The sequence below is a fragment of the Balaenoptera borealis genome (genome assembly GCF_965194805.1).
Source record: "Balaenoptera borealis genome assembly, chromosome: X".
Taxonomy (NCBI): domain Eukaryota; kingdom Metazoa; phylum Chordata; class Mammalia; order Artiodactyla; family Balaenopteridae; genus Balaenoptera; species Balaenoptera borealis.
Window position 1 is genome coordinate 40,787,832 of NC_138881.1, and position 20,412 is coordinate 40,808,243.

Sequence of the window (20,412 nt, forward strand, 5' to 3'; positions counted from 1 at the left end):
AGGGAACAGGGAGTAAGTCCACACAAGTTCCTGGCAAAGATTTTTAGCTGCATTTTTCTGAGTTTAATCAGTAAGCTACATTAAAGTGACAGTTACCAGTTCAGGGGGCCAGAGTTTGATCAAGGCAGCCACAACCAGTTTGGGTATCTTCCACTGATGTGCAGACCCCAAGGAAGTAGTCCCTTGGTCATCTATCACATGTGGCTGAATCACTGGACACCCGTCGCCCCCCCTCCCCCGCCCCTGTTGAGCAGCAGCCCAGGCAGGAGAGTGGCTGGTCGCCCGAAGCGGGACCTCTTATAGGGACCCGCCAATTAGCTGTTGACCAATCGCAGGCAGCACCTAGTACCTAAGTCACATGACAGGGCAGTCCCTATGACTGCAGGATTTCTGAATTACTGGGGTTACACAAAGGACACTCATTCAGGAAAAGAGAAAAAAAAAAAAAAAAAAGCCATAAGCCGAAACAGAAAACGCCCAGGCTGTGACAACTCCGGCTTTAAAACAGGGAACACCCTAGCCTCACACAGACAGACAAAAAGCCACAACCAAGCCAGGATGGAAATCAGCGGAATGCCTGGCACATATTAAAAAATAATCGCAAAGCAGAGGCTGAGCTTACAAACCCGCTTCAGCTATAAATCTACTCCTCCTTCCCCTTCCTCTTCAGTCTCCCCAGCAATTTCACATTCTCAACTTCTTTATTCTAAAAAGCTCCGTTGAGCCTCTGCAAAGCCGCTGGAGGAAAAATCGGTGAGACACACGAGCCCCTGCTCTTCTCAGCCCCTCAAAATACCCCTGAAGGAGATTCAAAGTCTGCTGTGAAAAAGTTCCTTAAACGAAATACACGTCTCGCAAAAAGGTTGCATAAATCAGGCAAAATTAAACATGGTCAGGACAAATTTGCACGGTAATGACCAAATCATCTGTCTCTCTCCCTTTCTTTCTCTCTCATGTAATCATTTTGGACTGTTCACATCAAGAACATTCTTGTTAAGTAAATGAGCCCCCCGCTTAGCGAACTAGCTACCAATTTACTTATTTTAACACCCCCAATGTATTTCTCAAATTTTTTTATATCTTAGGAAAAATTCAACTGTGAACACCCCTACCATTTCTTTGCCCCCCACCCAGAATGGTACTTACATTTTTCCTTTGTTTGGGTCTGTCAGTTTCTCCCCCTCCCCCGACATCTGAAGCCAAAATATGGGCTCAGCTTCAACCTTCAAACCTAAAAGGCCCTATTTTGATCGTGCAAGGCTGCAACAGCTCGTCCTCTGAGGCAAGCCTGGAACATTGTGCTGCTTGCCATTCCCAATTTATGGAAGGAAGCGTATGTCAAACAAACCAGGTGATGACTCAGACTGCCTCCCCCAGCCACGTTTTCCCTAGAATGGGAGGGTAGCGTAAGTGCAGCCCATTTGGATGTGACTCAGTTTTATTAGACTGGTGATTGTAGTTAATCTGACAAGCTCACATTTTTCTTTTATAACTTGTACATTTCAGGATCACAATGCACGTTCTAAATGGTTTCAAAGAATTGGATCATGTAAAAGAGAAAGTTGCAAGATTGTTTTGAAGGTATGGCAAGGCTCTGGTTCTATTCCCAAATATTTAAAACTTCCTAATTATTTGTTGAAAGTTTTACAACTGAGGCAACCGAACGTTTGAGTTCATGTGAACAGCAGTAAACAGGTTTTATAATTTTAGGTCTACTGGAGGCTTTTACCATGGGGACTTGGACGCTTTCCGTCCTGAGGACCCAAGTTTAACTCTCTAAGTCTGCAGCCCACGTGGCAGGTTCTTTAGGAAGTGGTCAGGGGCATGAGAGCCATGTTGCAGCTTTCACTTTTGCATTTACTGCAATTCACATTATAACTTGAGCCACTCACACACAAGCACACATGCAATACAATCACATTCTCTCTCTCTGTCTCTCTCTCTCTCACACACACACACACACACACACACACACAATCTGTACTGTCCTTTAATCCCAACTGGCCTACAAGCTGCAAAATAAAAACTTGAAAATCTTCAAATGTCATCTGAGAAAATTCTGATAAATAAATTGGCATGCCTAAAAGTCTTCCTCTTCAGTAAAACAAAGTTTACTACCAAGATGGGGGTGGCATTACATGGAATAAATTGTTCCCAGGTATTACGCAGACAGGAAGAATGCAGTAATAAGAAGTGCAAGTCCCCACACAAAAAATCTGGAAGGCTCGGTCTGAGCAGTTTAACTACAGTTATCTCCTTTCAGCATACTTCCTTTAACCCTGACAAAGTCAGCAACTGCTTGTACCAAGGCTTGACATTTATTGTCGATTATGCCTTGACAGAGAACTAATTTTGTTATAATATAAAAAATACAGTCTATTTCTATAATATATCAAAATGTTCAAATATCTAATTTTCAAATTGGTAGAGGAGGGCAGAAAAAAAGTATACACCCTGAAACAATGAAATCCAGTTAATTCAGGAGCTGACTATTCACATCACAAAAAGATTCCCTTTAGGGTTTTACTGGAAGAAACCCCACACTAAATTTACATATAGACCTGACTTTCAGAAGTTAAATCCACACAGAACAATTTAGAAGTGCATTTCCGAATTACACGTTTGAAACCTTTCTATGTTAACTATGTACACATATTTCTCATTCAGATCTTAAAACTTATTCATACTTCCACAGGGATGTATTAATTTAGCCACTGACTTTTTTTGAGTAAAATTTTATTGGCTTAAAGAAAGTTACCTTCCTACAATATATAAAGACCTTAAAATCGATAATTATATGGCTTTCAATGGAAATAAACACAGACTATGAAAACAGCATATTAATAAAATCAAACACCTAAAACTTTGGCATCTGAAAGAATCTATAACATATTTTTAAAGCCTGGGGCCAGACTTGTTTGGGGTTTGAAGCCTGGCTCTGCCAAAACTAGCTGTGGCACCTGGGTTAAAAATATATGTACGTGCTGAGGACACTGCCTGACGGACAGTATGTACTTTGTAAGGATTGGCTGTTCTGTTACCATTATCATCCAGTCTCTACCCTTTAACTGCCCTTTGTGCCATCATCTTAGAGTAATACGTACCTTACTTAGTCAGTTCCTAAATAACATTTCTACGTGAGAAAAATACAATTCCATAACTTTTCTTAAAGAATCACTTTTTAACAATTTCATTAACGATGACAAACACCTAGCCAATCCATATTTTCCTTCCCAAAGTTTCAGTGGTTTAAATACTTGTCTGGTTTTACATTTGACATCTGTTGGGGCCTTTCTGTCCAAACTTCTTGGAGTTTCCGAAAGCCAGTGCAGAATCGGGCTGGGGCCAGCTGGGGAGGACATTCAAGAAGAATTTCCATTACAGTCAGCCCAGATGGGTCAAGACATGGAAACTCATCGGCCAGGAAAGAAGGCAAAGAAGGTTTGGTCAAAGACTGGGGGAAATACTACAGCCCTGTTGGAGTGTAGCACCACCCTTGACATCAACAAGGGGCCCCCAAACAGAGGCGTAAGGAAGTGGTTTCAGATCCAGAAAAAAGTACCCAAGATCCACTGTTTATTCTCTCCACAGGGTCATGACATAAAACTTCGCCATAGTTACCCTAAGGGAAAACCAAGGAGTGAGGGTGTGTGTGTGTGGGGGGGGGGGGGATTCGAAGAAAAGAAACCTCAGCATGCATTCTCTCCCATGTTGTCTTTCATTAAGCAATCTCATTTCTTAAAGGAGAAAACTACATGGATCTCCATCTGAAAACTATATGAAGAAATTCAAGCATCCCACAAACCCTCCAGTAACAAAAGCTAATCATTTCCAGCCAGCATAGAACATATTTGAAGAATGATAAAAAGGACAGCAACTAGACATCGCCGAGGTGCAGGCAAGCTTTATAAATATGGAACTCCTCAAACATGGTGCTCGGCACTGCTCTGGGGGAAAAGAGAAATAATTCTATGTTTTGTTGGAGGGCGAGCAACTGCTCCAACTTGTCTTTATCCAGGCAATGTTTCTGAGACAGATGGTAACAGAATGGGGGGAAAGCCAGCAAAACGGAGAGAAGGTGATTAGGATTACAAATGAGTGTTTGGGGGAAGGCTTGATTCCGTTCCCCTCCATGCGGGAAGTCAGTTCGAAGATGCACAGAGACCCGTTTCAGTTAAAGGCAGGTTTGGAGCTCGGGCATAGAGCTTGCTCTCGGCCAACGCTCCTGTCTCCAGGCAATCTCTAAAATACCAAATGATCCAACTGTGTGGGATTCTCACAGACCAGAGCCACAGGTCAGGATGCAGACAGACAGCCTGGGTTCCGATACTGGCTCTGGGACTATTATCTGCGGGGACTTGGGAAAGTGACTTCACTCCCCCAAGGCCTTGGTTTCACCTGGAGAATGAGAATAACTGAGAAAATATGAGGAAGGAACAGAAATCACTGCGTCCATAATGTTTGCCACCACCATCAGCTACTAAGAGAGAGCTGCAACCCCCAGTACCAGTCTCGCGACTCATCGGGGGTAAGAAAACAACAATCTTAGGCTTCTAAGTCACACTGTTCATTTGAAGGTTGACAAAATGACTTTCTCACCTATGTTTTACAATGATCAAAAATCTTTGGCATAAACAAGGTCCTACTGTAGACCACAGGGAACTACATTCAATAGCCTGTGATAAACCGTAATGGAAAAGAATATGAAAGAGAATGTGTATATGTGTATAACTGAGTCACTTTACTGTACAGCAGAAATGAACACAACATTGTAAATCAACTACGATAAAAGAAAATCTTTGGATAACTACTAGATTCACTTTTTGATTATACCAAAGTAATATACTTTGAGATCAGAAGATTAGTTTCATATACAGTGTATGTAAGATTCCCAATATTAGAAAATGTTCATAGAAACCTGCCTATGTGGCTATGTGTTTGCCTCTACCGACATGCATACAAGCTATGTCTAGACTTATATAAGACACTCAACGTTTCTTTATGAGACTTTGCCTCTGTTCCATGCTTTTCCTATTATATAAGCAGCCACTCTGCCCGTCTTTCTGCAATGATTTCAGATCTAAGCAGTACACTTCGCTCAGAAAAGTTTTTATTAGTTGTCTTCTTTCCCCACCCGTTTTAAAGAACGAACTGACTCAGTTTTTTGATGGCAACGCCACTGGGTGGGAGTGAATATGGGAGTGGGCAGGGTGGGAGAAAGGGAGGAGGAGGTGAGAGCCAAAAGCTGAATCACAGCCATGTGAGTAATCTTAGGCTTTTTTTTTTCTTCCTAAGGGTATGAATCAAATTAAGCTTGTTTTGCTGTGGGTGAAGGAAGAGGAATATAATAGTGTGAATCAGAGCAATTATCAAATATGCGGCACTCACTAAAAATTAATTACAATCACTGCCTTCTCTCACATGTCTGCCAGAAGATGCCGGAGAGCTTTTGTTAATCAATATAATCCTTTACAAAAATTCTTAAGAGTTTGAACTTGATTCTCACCCTCTTCCCTTGAAAAATTTCCTTTTACACATGCATTGCAGACACGGGAATTATTTCGGAGCTTCTGTGAGATAATCTTTGGCCCTTAGAGATAAGTGTGAAAACAACGTGGCTAATACGGGGTAGAGACCAGGTTACATACTATCGAGCCATGAGTACTGGAAGCAAAATTCTGAGTTTAGGAAAACAATCACTCAGACGTGAGTTTAACCTCTTAAGAGCATGCCGATGGGAATGCAGCAAGCCACAACAAACCCGTGGGGGAAAAGTGGGCATGCCTTTTACAATAGTCTTTGGTGAGAATAAAGTTGTCACACAAAATTTTTGAACTGCCTCATGCTGAAATAAGTAGATCCTCATTCGTGTAAGAATTTATTAAGAGTGATATTGAGAAGAGGATGGATCAAAACATATGAAATCAGGTTTTTTTATGTTTTTGGAATTTACATAGAGAATAAGAACATAGCTCAGTTATTTATAGTCAGGATACATATCTAACCAGACTTACAGAAAGGCACTTCCTTTTCTGCCATATTTTTTAACCCAATCTATTTAGTAATTTGTGGAATATAAATATTACCATGGGGAAAAAAATTTGCCTATCTAAAGAGAAAGGCTCCAATGACCAAATATCTTCTACTCCCAGGCAAGCCTATGCATTAGGAAGCCAAGAGGGCATTATTTTGAACTTTAATGACACATTTACATTTTTTACTACACCAACAGCTACAATGCATTGTTCTTTGGGTTATCTACCCATGGTGGTTTTTTTTCTTTTAAACATAGGTATGGATATTCTGTAGATAGGCAAACTCTCCCTATGGATTTAGGACCCTTACAGAATATTCTACACACAGGAGCTCAAGGAGAACAGTATCTTTATCACACTGTCAGGTTTTCCAAAGTTCATTTCTATTTATGGAACAGTGTTTTTTGTCCTAGCACAACCTTTCATAAGGTTGCCAAATAAATTCTTTCAGGACCACTCTGAATAGGCAAAAGCTTTTAACTTTTCCATGTCTATGTGTTTCTCAATTTGGAAATTTTCATCTGTAACAATGAGCTCTTTAGAGATGACAATTGGTATGCCCAGTTTTACATATCTCCAAATCTGCCTATATAAAGGAACATTTTGGAGATTTTAGTCAAGAAATATTTATATCATCTACAAAAATATATCAACATTGGGTCCATATAAAGTGAGCTAGATCTGTTTTCAGACTAGACGAACTGGCTGTCTACCCCCCAGCCCTCAAGTTCCCTGCCACCTGACTCCCTATCTCAGTATTTGACTTTCAAGTCAGTACTCTCCCTACTTAAAATCTCTAGTTTCTTATGTAGTAGAAATAATATTCCCAAATCTAATTTTGTCACACCCTGACTCGTGTCTGTTGCAAGGGAAGAAGTGTCCAGAAACTGTCAATAAATATTTTAGTTCTTTCTCTTTCTTTAAATGTTCTAAGTAGTAATTGCAGGAGAAGACCCTGAAAAATAGGGTCTTATCACTTCTCAGAGTTTGAGTCCTCTGAAAAGAAGAGTCCTTGGGGTACTCTGCATGGGCTTTTTCTGCTTCCCAATATACCAAATGTTTGGGGTAGGGCTAGGGGTGGGGTGGTTACCATTCTGATATTTTCCATGGAGAGAACCAGAATTTTCAAAAGCATAATTGATGCTAAGTGTAAGTGAATTTAAGACTTGGTAAATCAGTCACTAACTATGCTGAGGTGACCTGGTTCTCATCTAGCAATAGGAGAGAAAAACCAAAAACAGCACCAAAGTAAACTTGGAAGCCAGGCGTCCAGGAAAGGCCAGTGATGGAGGTGAAAGTGCTGGTGGTAGTCTTGGCTGGGACGTGATGAGGTAAGGGAGCCACTGAGGCAGAAAACAGAAAGTGAGTAGGAGGCTCGGGCTGGGGAGAAGGGGGTGTAGGGACCCCTCACAATGCAGACCACCCCCTAGAAGTCTGGCTTGTGAAAGGGAACAAGTAATAGAAATGGGAAAGAGAAACAAGGAAAGGAGGGCACCGTTTCATTTGAAAAGTATGATTTTAATAGTGAGCTTTTGTTTCCAATCTGGTACTAAATCCTCTTTGTCATTATTTTTCCAAAAATGTATCTCTCAGCTCCCTCTCCAATTTATCTGATCCATCATTATCCTCTCTCCAGGATGTGGCCAAGCTCTCAAAAAACTGCAGCCTGTGGAGGAGCAGTAAGCAGGGTAGTGAGGGAAATTGCTGAAACTACTACAGGATTAAAGGATAGAGACTGATTTAAGCAGAAGGAAGGAGAGAAAGCACCGAGGTAACTGTCTGTTGTCTGAGGTGTGGGTAAGAAAAGTCCTATCGTGTGGAAACTGGATGGAGGCCCTAAGCATAGAAAGGCCTTAAGAAGAGCTGGAATAGGAACCTGGCAGGGATGGTAAAGGGGAAGTCACCCTATCCGATGGGTGGGTGACCTTAAGTCTCTTCCGACTCTGTGATTCTAGAACTCCAAGTTGCTCTATTTCAAGAGTTTTGTAGAACACTTTAAATCGCTTTAGAACAACTTCTTTAAAAGAAACTTTGTGCTGAAACAAAAATAAATCGATGACGACTTCCTCTGTTGGAGAGTTTTAGGTCACAAATTAGTTTAACCTGATTACTTCCTCTATGAGGTGACAATCAATGTATGACGCCCTCTAGAACATCTCTGCCTCCGGTCTCACTTCCGGTGACCAGAAACCCTCCTAAAGTGAGGTGGCTGGTTGTACAGTATGACAAAGCTACTTTTCCTCTCTATTCCTGCCCCAACAGGTCATTGGAAAAGTACAAGATGATCCATTAAAAACTCTAGCCGTGCAGTTTTTAAAAAGAATGAAAATATGCCGTTTGCAGCAACATGGATAGACCTGGAGATTATCATACTAAGTGAAGTTAGACAGAGAAAGACAAATATCGTGTGATAATCACTTATGTGGGGAATCTTAAAAAAAGGATACAAATGAACTTATTTACAAAACAGAAACATACAGACTTAGAGAACGAACTTATGGTTACGGGGGAGGGGGGGGGAAGGTTTGGGGGATGGGATAGATTGGGAATTTGGGATTGACATGTACACACTGCTATATTTAAAATAGATAACCAACAAGGGCCTACTGTATAGCACAGGGAACGCTACTCAGTATTCTGTAATAACCTAAATGGGAAAAGAATTTGAAAAAGAATAGACACGTATATGTATAACTGAATCACTTTGTTGTACACCTGAAACTAACACAACATTGTTAATCAACTATATTCCAATATAACATAAAAACTTTTAAAAAACTGTAGCTATGCTATAGTTATGATAACTGAGATGTCACCATGGGGGAAAGCTGGGTGATGGATACTCAGAGCCTTCTCCATATTATTTTTCTAACTTCTTGGGAGCCTGTAATTATTTCAAATGAAAAAGTCAAAAAACAGAAACCTTCAGCTGTCAAAAAAATTTATCTTCAAACTAATCATAACAAACCAAAGTCAAAACTCATTTCTGGATAATTATTCCCAATGATGCTAGCTCTCTACTTAATGCTGGAGAAAAACATTCAGTGGGAAAACCAAGAAACCATAACACAAGTACCTGGCCAAGCTTCTCCCTCTTTGTTTAATGCATATGGAAGAGTAAATTTGGTATCATAAAATCTAAAATGTAAACTAATAACTATAGATGACAAAATAAAGATTTATACATTGGTTTTATAATTTTAAGATCTAGAAAAGAGACCCAGTCTATTTCATCCAACCTGAAATGTCGTTGATTATAAGACACTCCATTCTTTTATGCACCATTAGGAAAGAAACAAACTTTGCCAATTAACTATGACACAATCCCTTAAACACAGTCCTGAGTGACAGTCAAACTAGCTTTTCATTGCTTTGTTCTGTGAGATTTGGCGATTTCTCCTGCCTTCAGTTACACTGCTTGGCGTGTGACTGGCAGTCCTCCTGCATGTATCTCAGCAACAAATAACACAGCTTTATCCACTTGTATTTTCCTAGTTGTTGCTTTGAAAGAAAATGTGGGATTTCAGTAATTTCTCCAACAATGAACATTTGCTTCACTAATATCAAATTTAGCCCGTGCTGTTCTCATGCCTTTCTTTTCTGGGTACACAGTAACATTTTGTTTCAGTGCCAATAAAATTTTATTTCAATAAGTGTAACCTCTTTTTTGAGGTATAGTTGATGTATAATATTATATAAGTTTCAGGTGTACAGCATAGTGATTCACAATTTTTAAAGGTTATACTCCATTTATAGTTATTTTCAAATACTGGCCATATTCCCTGTGCTGCACAATGTATCCTTATAGCTTATTTATTTTATACAAAGTAGTTTGTATCTCTTAATCCCTTACCCCATCTTGCCCCTCCCCCCTGCCTTCTTCCCATTGGTAACCACTAGTTTGTTCTCTGTATCTGTGAGTCTGTTTCTTTTTTGTTATAATCACTAGTTTGTTGTACTTTTTAGATTCCACATATATCACTGTAGTGATATCATACGGTATTTGTCTTTCTCTTCCTGACTTTCTTCACTTAGTATGATAATCTCTAGGTCCATCCATGTTGCTACAAATGGCATTATTTCATTCACTTTATGGCTGAGTAATATTCCACTGTGTGTGTGTGTGTGTGTGTGTGTGTAACACAACTTCTTTATCCATTCATCTGCTGAAGGACAATAAGTGTAATCTTATTGAAAGCATATCAAATGGTAGGTACCCTCAGCCATATATAGAACCAACAATACAACTCAACTAAATTGTTGGCCATGTAAACAGCTATGGCCAACTTTGTAAATGCGTGGGCAACAGCAACTGCATCATGACCACCGCCTGGCAGATGGCACCTGAGAGAGGCTGTCCATTCTAATATGCATCCCAATTTTAGAAATGGTTAAATATGGGGGATGGGTAGAGGGGATCTCTTTGAACACCTGAAATACTGTAGCTGCTGTAGGTCCCCTTCCAGCCTGAGAAAATCCTTATTTCCCATAGCCTGTTTCTGACCACCTTGTTTGGGTGATTAATTCACTCATTCATTAAAAAAATTTTTATTGAGTACTATTAACTTCCAGGTACTGGGCTAGGTTCAAGGGATACAGCAATTAACAAAAGAGACAAAGTCCCTGAACTCATGGAGTTTCCAGTCCAGAGAAGAAGGACAATCAAATAAATGCAAAATATGCTAGCTGGTGATGAGATCTCTGGAGGGATAGAGAAGGCAAGCAATCCTGGGGTGCAGGTGGGGGTAGGAGTCTGGGGGTGGCTGTTATTTTGTTTAGAGTGATCAGTGAATAAAGGCCTCTCAGATCAAGTAGGCATTTGAACAAAGTTCTGAAGAAAGAGAGGAACTGGGTTCCAAGGAGATCTAGGCAACAAATGAGGGGGTAAGGCAGAGGAGAGAACTTGTGCAGGGGCGCTGAGGTAGGATTATACCTGGTCAGTTACAGAGACAGCAAAGAGGCCAGTGTCACTACAGCAGAATGGGCAAGGGAGAAAGAAGGAGATGACACAGATTCAGTTGGGCAGGGATGGGGGGAGCAGATCACATAGAGCTTTCAAGGCCATTATCTTTCAAGGACCATGGTCTTTACTCTGAGAAAAATAAAAACCATGTGAGGCTTTTGATCAGGAGAGTGGAACAATCTAAAAGGGCACCCCCTGGGGCATGAGTGGAACAGAGCGCTTAGTTGATTAATTCAGATGAGATGTCAGTGGCCTGGCCTGGGTGATTATCAGTGGAGATAATGATGATTGGTCAGATTCTGGATATATTTTAAAGGAAGAGCAGATAGGATTTGCTGATGGGGGATATAAGCTAAAGAGAGGTGTCAATGGCTACTCCAGGGTTTCTGGTCTGGGCAATTGAAAGAATGAAAACTGCCATTTCCCAGAAAGGGGCAAGCTGGGTATGGCAGGGGTAGGGAGGTATGCAGAGGGGGATGAAGAGTTGGATTTTAGACACGCTAGGTTTGGGGTGCCAATTAGACATATAAGCAGAGAAAAAGTTGAAACTGAGCAGAGAGTTCCAAGATGAAATCATCAGCGTTTAAGTGGTATTTAAAAGCCAAGAGATTAATTTGACTTTGTGAGAGAGGACAGACACAGAAGTGGTAGGAGGACTGAGGCACTTGAATAAGAAGAGGTTGGGGTGATGCCAGGAGGAATCAGCAAAGACTGGCAAGGAGCACCCTCTGGGAAGGCAGAGTATCAAGTGTGGCACCAAGGAAGCCAAGGGAAGGAAATGATTTCAAGGAAGATGGCAGGAGCAGCTGGGTCAAATCCTGCTGGCAGGCTGAATAAGATAAGGACTGGGGACTCAACAATGAATTTGAAATGTGGAGGTCCTGGGCGCTCTTGATGGGAACCATTTGGGGTGGTAGTGGGTGGGGACACAAAGCTTAACTGGAGTGAAGACAATGGAGCATGGGAGGAGAAGTGTTCGCAGTAGTAAATAGAGACAACACTTTCAAAGAGAAATGGCGGGAGGGAGGGAGACACAAGAGGGAAGAGATATAGGGATATATGTATATGTATAACTGATTCACTTTGTTGTAAAGCAGAAACTAACACACCATTGTAAAGCCATTATACTCCAATAAAAATGTTTAAAAAAAAAAGAGAAATGGCACAGTGGCTGGAAAGGGGGTGGGGGTGGGAGAAATGGATGATGCTGGGGGAACACACGATGATTGCAGGAGCCTCAATTAGGAGACAGATGATGGGACCCAGTGTGCCATGGAGAGGTTAGCCTTTGGTGAGGCAGTACAGGAAAACAACCCCATGAGCAGCCATGGAGGTATGCCAATAGGTCCAGAGGCAGGAATGTGTGGAAGGTCTAATTTCTAGTGTCGTACGTCTAAGAACTTCTCTTTAGGCATGGATTAGTTTGTTCTCCTTTGGGACTTTTTGTTGTTGCTGTTGCCACATTGGATCTAGTAAGCCCATAGCCCCAATCCAAATTTTTTTTAAAAGTAACTAAAGAAACAGAAGTTTTAGAAAGGAAACAGAGACTTTGTTGTTGTCGATGTCACCCAGAGTGATCTGTGGCTATACACTGGAATACCTGGCAAACGTTAAACCACAAACATTAAATAGAACTGTGAATGATAAATGGCGTTTGCTTTTTGTTTACACAGCTAAGAAACACAATGAACTCGAAGCAAAGTACATCAGTACCAAATAATAATGCAAAGCCACTACAGCAACTATAATATCAGTATCTTTTGTATCTGAGTCACATTGTTTGAAAACACCCAACTACATGGTTTATACAGATCCATCACCTGGAATCATGAGACAAACTTCAGATGGAGTGTCTCTCTAGCAGCGACACTGATCACCCCAATCAGAGGCACTCCCTGTGTAGCATCTCTCAGAAGCTGACAAGTTGGTAGTCAGCAGGTAGAGTCTATCTGTGGCCAAAGAACTGAGGCTGACCAAGTTCTTGGTAACGGAAGACATCAAGCCCAACCATTGAGCTTCTTGAGCTCTAGACAAATTAGTTATCTGTAAATGACATTAAAGTTTATTGCAAAAAAGCTGTGCGTCAGGTAGTGGCTGTGAAAAGCAGCACCAAAATTCCATTATCAATGACAAAAAAAAAATTCAATTGGTCTACCTGAGTCAACTAACTCTAGAGGCAGACAGCGGAGTGGGGTTAAGAGCACAGACTGGGGAGCCAAACTGCCCGGGGCCAAGTCCAGGCTCCACCATTTACAAACTGTGTAACTTTGGGCAACTAACTGAACAACTTTATGTCTGTTTTCTTGTCTGTAAAATGAAGAGAACCAATAGTACGTACTTCATAGGGTTACTGGGAGGGTAGAGTGAATTGCTCTATGCAATAATTATTATAAAGTCATAATCTCCATCTTGGAATTTAAAACTGACCACAAAAAAAATTAGATGGAATTAGCATGAGGACCCTCTTGGGAATTTGCAAAACCAGGGACATCAACTGTACTCCAAAATTTGAGGACGATAAATAATGTACTCGGCAAAAATAATTTTTAAATTGTTTTAATGTGAAAACATAGACCTCTAGTGAAGATTAAAATACAATCTTCACATTTTAGGATAAGGAAGAGACTTAATAAATTCTATGTCTGCTCGCCTCAGGGCCTTTCACCCTCACACGCTCTGAGTTTAGTATTCTCTTCTGAAACTTAAGGGGAACACTGGCATAAAACCTCGTCTGAGTCACAGGGGAGAGCTACAGCCTATGGGGGGATCATGCTGTGAGGGCTCCACCATATTTAATCCCTAACATTAGATAAAACAGACCTAGAAAAGTTCAGTGACTGCTAAAGATTAAATAAATAGCAAGTGGTGAGGTTAGCAAATCAGGGCTCCCAACTGCCAGTTCAGTCATCCTTCCACCTTGCCCTGGGATGTAGGATCTCCCCTAAAGGGTACTTATTTGCCCAGTGACTGATGCCATGTTGTAAATAAGTGTTTTCTGTGGGAGAGTCTGGGGATCCCCCCGGGTATTTCTGAGAGGACTGTGGTCTCCACCCTGAACGCTGTCAAAGCGCCCATCCCTCCCTACCTCCCCCACATCAGGTGGCTTGAGGCTCCCGGGTCTGTTCCAGCCAGGCCTGTCACCACCTGTCCCTTACCTTTAGGCTGAGACTTAAAGAGACAGAACCCAATGGATGAGGGAAATAAAGAGAGGATGGTATACACAGATTCCATTTTCAAAACTACATACATTTTAAGAGGAGCAAAGGAATGTGTGTGCCCTCAGAAGGAGAGGGATGTCAGGGTATTAAAATTTAAATTTGGACCATCTATAAACTCTGTGCTCTGACAATCTGTAAATGAAATATTGATTTGCTTGTGCAACAGATATTTATTTTTGACTATGTGCAGTCCCAAGCTGGGCTCTGGGACTGTAGAACCGTATAGGACAGAGACCCTGTCCTCCAGAATTCAAGATGCAATTGTAGAGACCAGGTACGCAGGTTAGGAAAGATAATGAATACTATGAAGTAACAGGTAGCCTCTAAATGAATGAAAAAGACAATACCTTAAGCTTTGGAATGCTTTCTTCAAAGGAAATTCACAAGAAAGCTCAATATGTAAAACAGATCGAAGCAAGTGATCTGGCAGAAGCTAGGAAAGCCCCTGTAGGCGGCTCTGTTCCCTGATGCCCGCCCTCAACCTTGAACCCTGCCGGTGCCCAGCCTTCAGAGCCCTAGAGAAGGCGAGGCAGGGTATGCTTTCAAAGGTGAGCAGCACCAATGAGCAGGTAGGAAAGGGCTAACTAGGTAGGAAGAATTGCAAAGACACAGGTGTGGAGGCAGAAACGGTGCCACAAGTGTATTTAGGGAAGAAAAAAAGAACACAGGGCTTCCCTGGTGGCGCAGTGGTTGAGAATCTGCCTGCCAATGCAGGGGACACGGGTTCGAGCCCTGGTCTGGGAGGATCCCACATGCCGCGGAGCAACTGGGCCCGTGAGCCACAATTACTGAGCCTGCGCGTCTGGAGCCTGTACTCCGCAACAAGAGAGGCCGCGATAATGAGAGGCCCGCGCACCGCGATGAAGAGTGGCCCCCGCTTGCCGCAACTAGAGAAAGTCCTTGCGCAGAAACGAAGACCCAACACAGCCATAAATAAATAAATAAATAAATAAATAAATAAATAAACCCAAAAGTTAAAAAAAAAAAAAAGAACACAACTGTCAGGAGTGGAGGCTTCGTGGATTAGAGGGTTAGAAAAAGCTGGCGCCATGATTTCCCCTTTCTGACTTAAATTTGAATCCTGAAGAGCGCTCAGCAGCCATGCAGCTAGTAAGCTGTGCAGCGGTGGCTTGGGCAGGGATGGATGAAGGGCATAACTCAAGAGCCTCACCCAAATGGCAGGGAGAGCCACATTTCCCATCCCAACCAAGAAGCCGGGCTTGTTGTCCTGGCTCTCACCCAAGCCTCCCCATCCCACAGCATGATCCCTGTGAAAAGGAGGGACATGACTACAGGGGATCCCAACCAAGATGCCCCCTGGGGGTAAAGTATCAAAAACAAGTGAGAGGCGGAGGCCACAGCAGGTTGTAGAACATGTGCCTCTGCTTACCACGGCAGGCATTTCCCCCCCACCCCCCAACTTCCTTGACTTTTACCATGCGGGGATATAGGTCCAGGGGGCCAAATCTCCCCGTTTTTCAAGAGAAATAAACATTGCAGCATTTATAACACTGTGTGTGCCAAAGAGGTAGGTACACTGTGTGTACCCACAGGCCATGGTGCATTCTTACATTAGAAGAGGAGTCTGAATCTGTCTTGTCTACTGCAGTGGCCTCAGCATCTTGCCCAGATGTGTTCATGTACACGTGTTCAATACATATCTGCTGAGTACACAAGAACCAAATAGTAGATTAGGCAGCAAATTGTAACCCAACTTCTTTTGTCTCTCCTCCATTAGAGAAACATCTCAGCTTAGGGGAAGTATATGGGGTAGCAGGTTCTAAGTAAAGGGAAATCTACGGAAAAATTATTCACAAGTCACTATTAACAGTGCCAGCGTGACTGGATTTGCCCTCTACACCTCAATTCTTCAAGCTCTTTTGTTGTGCTGTTATGATTACCTCAATTTCAACCTAATTCTTTCCTTCCTCTTTTCCCTTCTCTCCCTCTTCCAAGATTTCACTCAGGGTTTTACGAAGAAAAAAAATAAAAATAAAAATCACTATGTAAATGGGGAGTGTATGTGCAGTTCCATTTGAGGGTGGCAGGTGGCGCTACATCTATTTCCAGCCTCAGAAGAGAGCTAAGACCTGGGCTCCGAGTCTCCGCTCTTCAGAGCCCTGGTCCTTGCCAGAGAACTAGAAGGGATGTGTGTGTACTCATGGGGTTGCTAGGAACATCTTTGGAGCTTTTTTTTTTAATTTATTCATTTATTTATTGGCTGTGTTTGGTCTTCCTTGCTGCGCACGGGCTTTCTCTAGTTGCAGCGAGTGGGGGCTACTCTTAGTTGTGGTGCGTGGGCTTCTCATTGTGGTGGCTTCTCTTGTTGCAGAGCACGGGCTCTAGGCATGCAGGTTTCAGTACTTGCGGCACGCGGGCTCAGTAGTTGTGGCTCACGGGCTCTAGAGTGCAGGCTCAGTAGTTGTGGCGCACGGGCTTAGTTGCTCCGCACATGTGGGATCTTCCCGGACCAGGGCTTGAACCCGTGTCCACTGCATCGGCAGGGGGGTTCTTAACTACTGCGCCACCAGGGAAGCCCCTGAGGCTCTTATATTGAAATTTATTTCCGGTGTTTTTGAGATATCCCAAGTCTCTGCCCTCAGTAGCTCTCATTGGGACTTTACAGAAAGTCAAGTGTAAGACTTGAGGACCAGTGAGTTCCAAGACAGACAGAGTAAAAGTTCTACCTGGGGTGTATCCTGTACATCAGAATAAAACAGCTCTTGCAAGGTAATAAAGAGATGGCTCCAGAAACCCAACCACTGAAGTGAGGCACTTAATCAGAACTTCAGGACAAAGACCAAAGTGTTCCAGAAATTCACAGCTCCTAGAAGTGCTGAGACAGAAGAAATTCTTGATCATCTTGCTGAGAGCATGCAAGACTCTGGGATGGCACCATATTCAGCATATGAACATAAACCATTGTTCAGGGCAATGGAAGGTTTGGACCAATTTATTGATGAAAGCGGGGGGGGAAACGGAGCTGAAGAGGATGAGTGGAGGACAGGCTTCATTGGAAAAGCCCCTTTACTGGACGGTTTATAAGAGCCAGGTCAGGACTCACTCATCACAGCTAAGGAATTTCTATCTGCACCCCTCCTCAAACACTCATCTACTGCCTTCATCTTCCACTGACCCCACACAGCTCCTGAGCTGATCCCATACCACATGTGCCTGCCTTTGAACTTGGCCTCTGGGTATATTCAGCTCTTCCCCCTGACCTTTTAAGAGCACCAATGGTAGTCCTGGAACAAGATTTAGTGTCATCTATTTCTGCTGCCTCTTTTAAAAATATTTTTGTTGTGGAAACTCTTAAAGGCATCTCCAAAAGTAGAGAGAATAGTATAATGACTCCTACATGTCTTTAATTGTCTGCAAAGGTTATTTTTGCCAAGCTTGTTTCATCTATCCCCGTCCACCACTGTTTTTTCTCCCTCATTTTAAAAGTTAATAAAATTGATGTTAAAGAGTAAGTGCCTCACTCAGAGCTGCCTTGTTAAAAGCAGATATACGATTATAACTTGGCCAAATTTTTTTTTTAAATTGTAAAAGTTTCTTTTGAAAGATTAAAACTAAGGGAAGGGACTTCCCTGGTGGCACAGTGGTTAAGAATCCGCCTGCCAGTGCAGGGGACACAGGTTCGAGCCCTGGTCCGGGAAGATCCCAGAGGCCATGGAGCAACTAAGCCTGTGTGCCACAACTACTGAGCCCAAGTGCCACAACTACTGAAGCCCACGTGCCTAGAGCCTGTGCTCTGCAACAAGAGAAGCCACCCAGTGAGAAGCCCGGGAATCGCAACAAAGAGTAGCCCCCGCTCGCCACAACTAGAGAAAAGCCCGTGCGCAGCAACAAAGACTCAGTGCAGCCAAAAAAAAAAAAAAAAAAAATTTAATTAATTTAAAAAAAATTAAAATAAAAAAAACTAAAGGAAGACAAAATATAAAAGATGGATCCTCCCTGAGTGAAAGTCACATACCACCCTTTTCAGTAGACTCTCTGTCCTCAGGAAGTTAAAAAGATCAGCTGGAAAATAGATAAGCAATACAATATGTAAATCTTTTCAGGCCAAGAGATGTATTTTTAAAATATGACTTTAAATGGTTAGGTTGTTTTGTATTTTCCTGTGGAGTTTAAATTATTAGCAGACGAAAGGTTAACGTTCAGGGAACCACAACAACAAAAATCTGTATGTCTACCGTTTGACATTTTTTAAAAAGGTAATATGGGGGAAAATCTTTATTTTTTAAATTGAAGTTCCATGTCTATAATTGAGAAGATAGCTCCATTTGTGTGTTATTTATACCCATATACAGCTCTCTTTTTTTGGTAGAGATGGTGGTGGCATCTTTGTAAAATATAATTTTAAGAGGGCAGAGATCATTTCCTTTTCAGGTAACTAAAGCACACTTCCTAATTAAAACTGAGAAGCAGAACATCTTGTCTTCTCCTAGGACTATGAGAAAATGTTTTATTTTATAAAATCAGCAGCCTAGATTGTCGTGTCTGCTGTTCCTTCCATCTGCCCTTTCAGTTCTAAGCTAAATCCCATCCCTTCTCTCTCTCTCTCTTTCTCTCTCTGTCTCTCTCTCTCAACTACATCCCCAGTGCCTAAAGAACTCACATTTGCTAGGCACTCAAAATATTTCGGATATGAACCACTGTTGGTTTATTTTACAAACCTTACCTTTCTCAGCTTTCCAGCTCTCTTGTCCCAGCTCTATTCCATTTTTTCATCGAGTGTTTTGACATTTAAAACAGTGGTAAGTACTCCAAAATGTCTAAGAATGACTTCTCGTGCCAGATACTGTGGGTATGTTACCTTTTACAAATCTATGGCCACTTGGAACGCTGAAAAAGGGAACCTGTTTGGATGGCAGGTGGGAGCACAGGACTTCTGAATTGCTGAAGCCTTGAAACTCAATCTCTGAGTCTCCAGGTACAAGCAAAACATTTAAAAACAGAACTTAAGTGTTTTATTAACAAGAACCACATATTACTGCTGGTTGATGCTAACAAAGCCGTATCGTTACAGTGCATTATATTTTGACTTGGCGACCCTACTATTTTTGACGCTTAGTAACAATCTGAACAATGCCGATACACTGTAGCACTCCACAGTACACCCGCGGTGGATGATGGTATCTGAAGCTCAGGGGCAATGTAACAGCAGCCTCTAAATACCCTGGACAAAAGAACACTTCATGCAGAATGGCTGCCAGCTGATTATTACCTCCATGATGGAGAGATCAAGTGCAAGTGGAAGAAGCCAAAATTATGCTACGAGAAATTCAGGATGGAGAAAAAGAGGTGTATCCTGAAAGTGAAAACCTAAAAAATAATGGACCCCAGGTAGATAAACAACAAGGACCTACTGTACAGCACAGGGAGCTATACTCAATATTTGGTAATAACCTATATGGGAAAAGAATGTGAAAAAAATATATGTAATATATATATTATATATATATGAAACTGAATCACTTTGCTGTACACCTGAAACTAACACAACATTGTAAATCAACTACACTTCAATACAAAAATAAATTAATAAATAAATAATGGCCCCAGAAACCACATGTAAATCCTTTTCGTTAGTAAGCTATAGTTTCCACTCCTTGAGATGTCTAAAAATAATATTTAGAGTTAACTCTTTGCTAAGGTGGGTGAATCAGGCTAACATTTGTTCCACACATCTCAGTGAGGCAGGGAGAACACTGGGTTTAATTTCTTTTCTATGTTCATTTTAAGTTATGTTGCTCAACACCAGCACTGTTGACATTTGGGGCCAGACCATTCATCGTTGTTGACGGTGGGGGTGGGCGGGGGGCCTGTCCTGTGCATTGTAGGATGTTTAGCAACATCCCTGGTGTCAACCCACTGGAGGCCAATAGCACCTCCACTCCCCAGTTGGAACAGCCAAAAAAAACCACTCCAGACATTGCCAAATGTCCCTAAGGTGCAAAGTTATTCTCAGTTGAGAACCACTGTTTTAAGTCCCCAAACACACCCATCTATTTAGTCTCTCCTCCTTCTTAGCACCCCCTATCCAACAAAGGCCAAACTTACCAACCTATGCATTGATGTTCTTTCAAAACTATAAATTTACCTCAATGAATAGTTGTGAAAATTAAAGGAAACCATAAGGAGAATGGATGGCCTGCTTTCAGGAGGGCACACAACTGGCGCTCAAAAAAAA

At 41.9% G+C, this 20,412-nt stretch overlaps 2 long non-coding RNA genes across 3 annotated transcripts in view; one reads left to right on the forward strand and one right to left on the reverse strand.

Annotated features, from left to right (window-relative positions):
* LOC309621214 overlaps positions 1-20,412 on the forward strand; it is a 632,915-nt gene that overhangs the window by 385,576 nt on the left and 226,927 nt on the right. The window lies entirely within an intron of this gene.
* The window catches only part of LOC309621177, a 147,348-nt gene that overhangs the window by 72,170 nt on the left and 54,766 nt on the right, over positions 1-20,412 (reverse strand). For both annotated transcript variants that reach the window (XR_014239784.1, XR_014239785.1), the window contains one exon: positions 97-20,412. This exon is cut by the window's right edge and continues 10,069 nt beyond it. This is a non-coding gene — a long non-coding RNA (uncharacterized lncRNA). The remainder of the gene's footprint in view (positions 1-96) is intronic.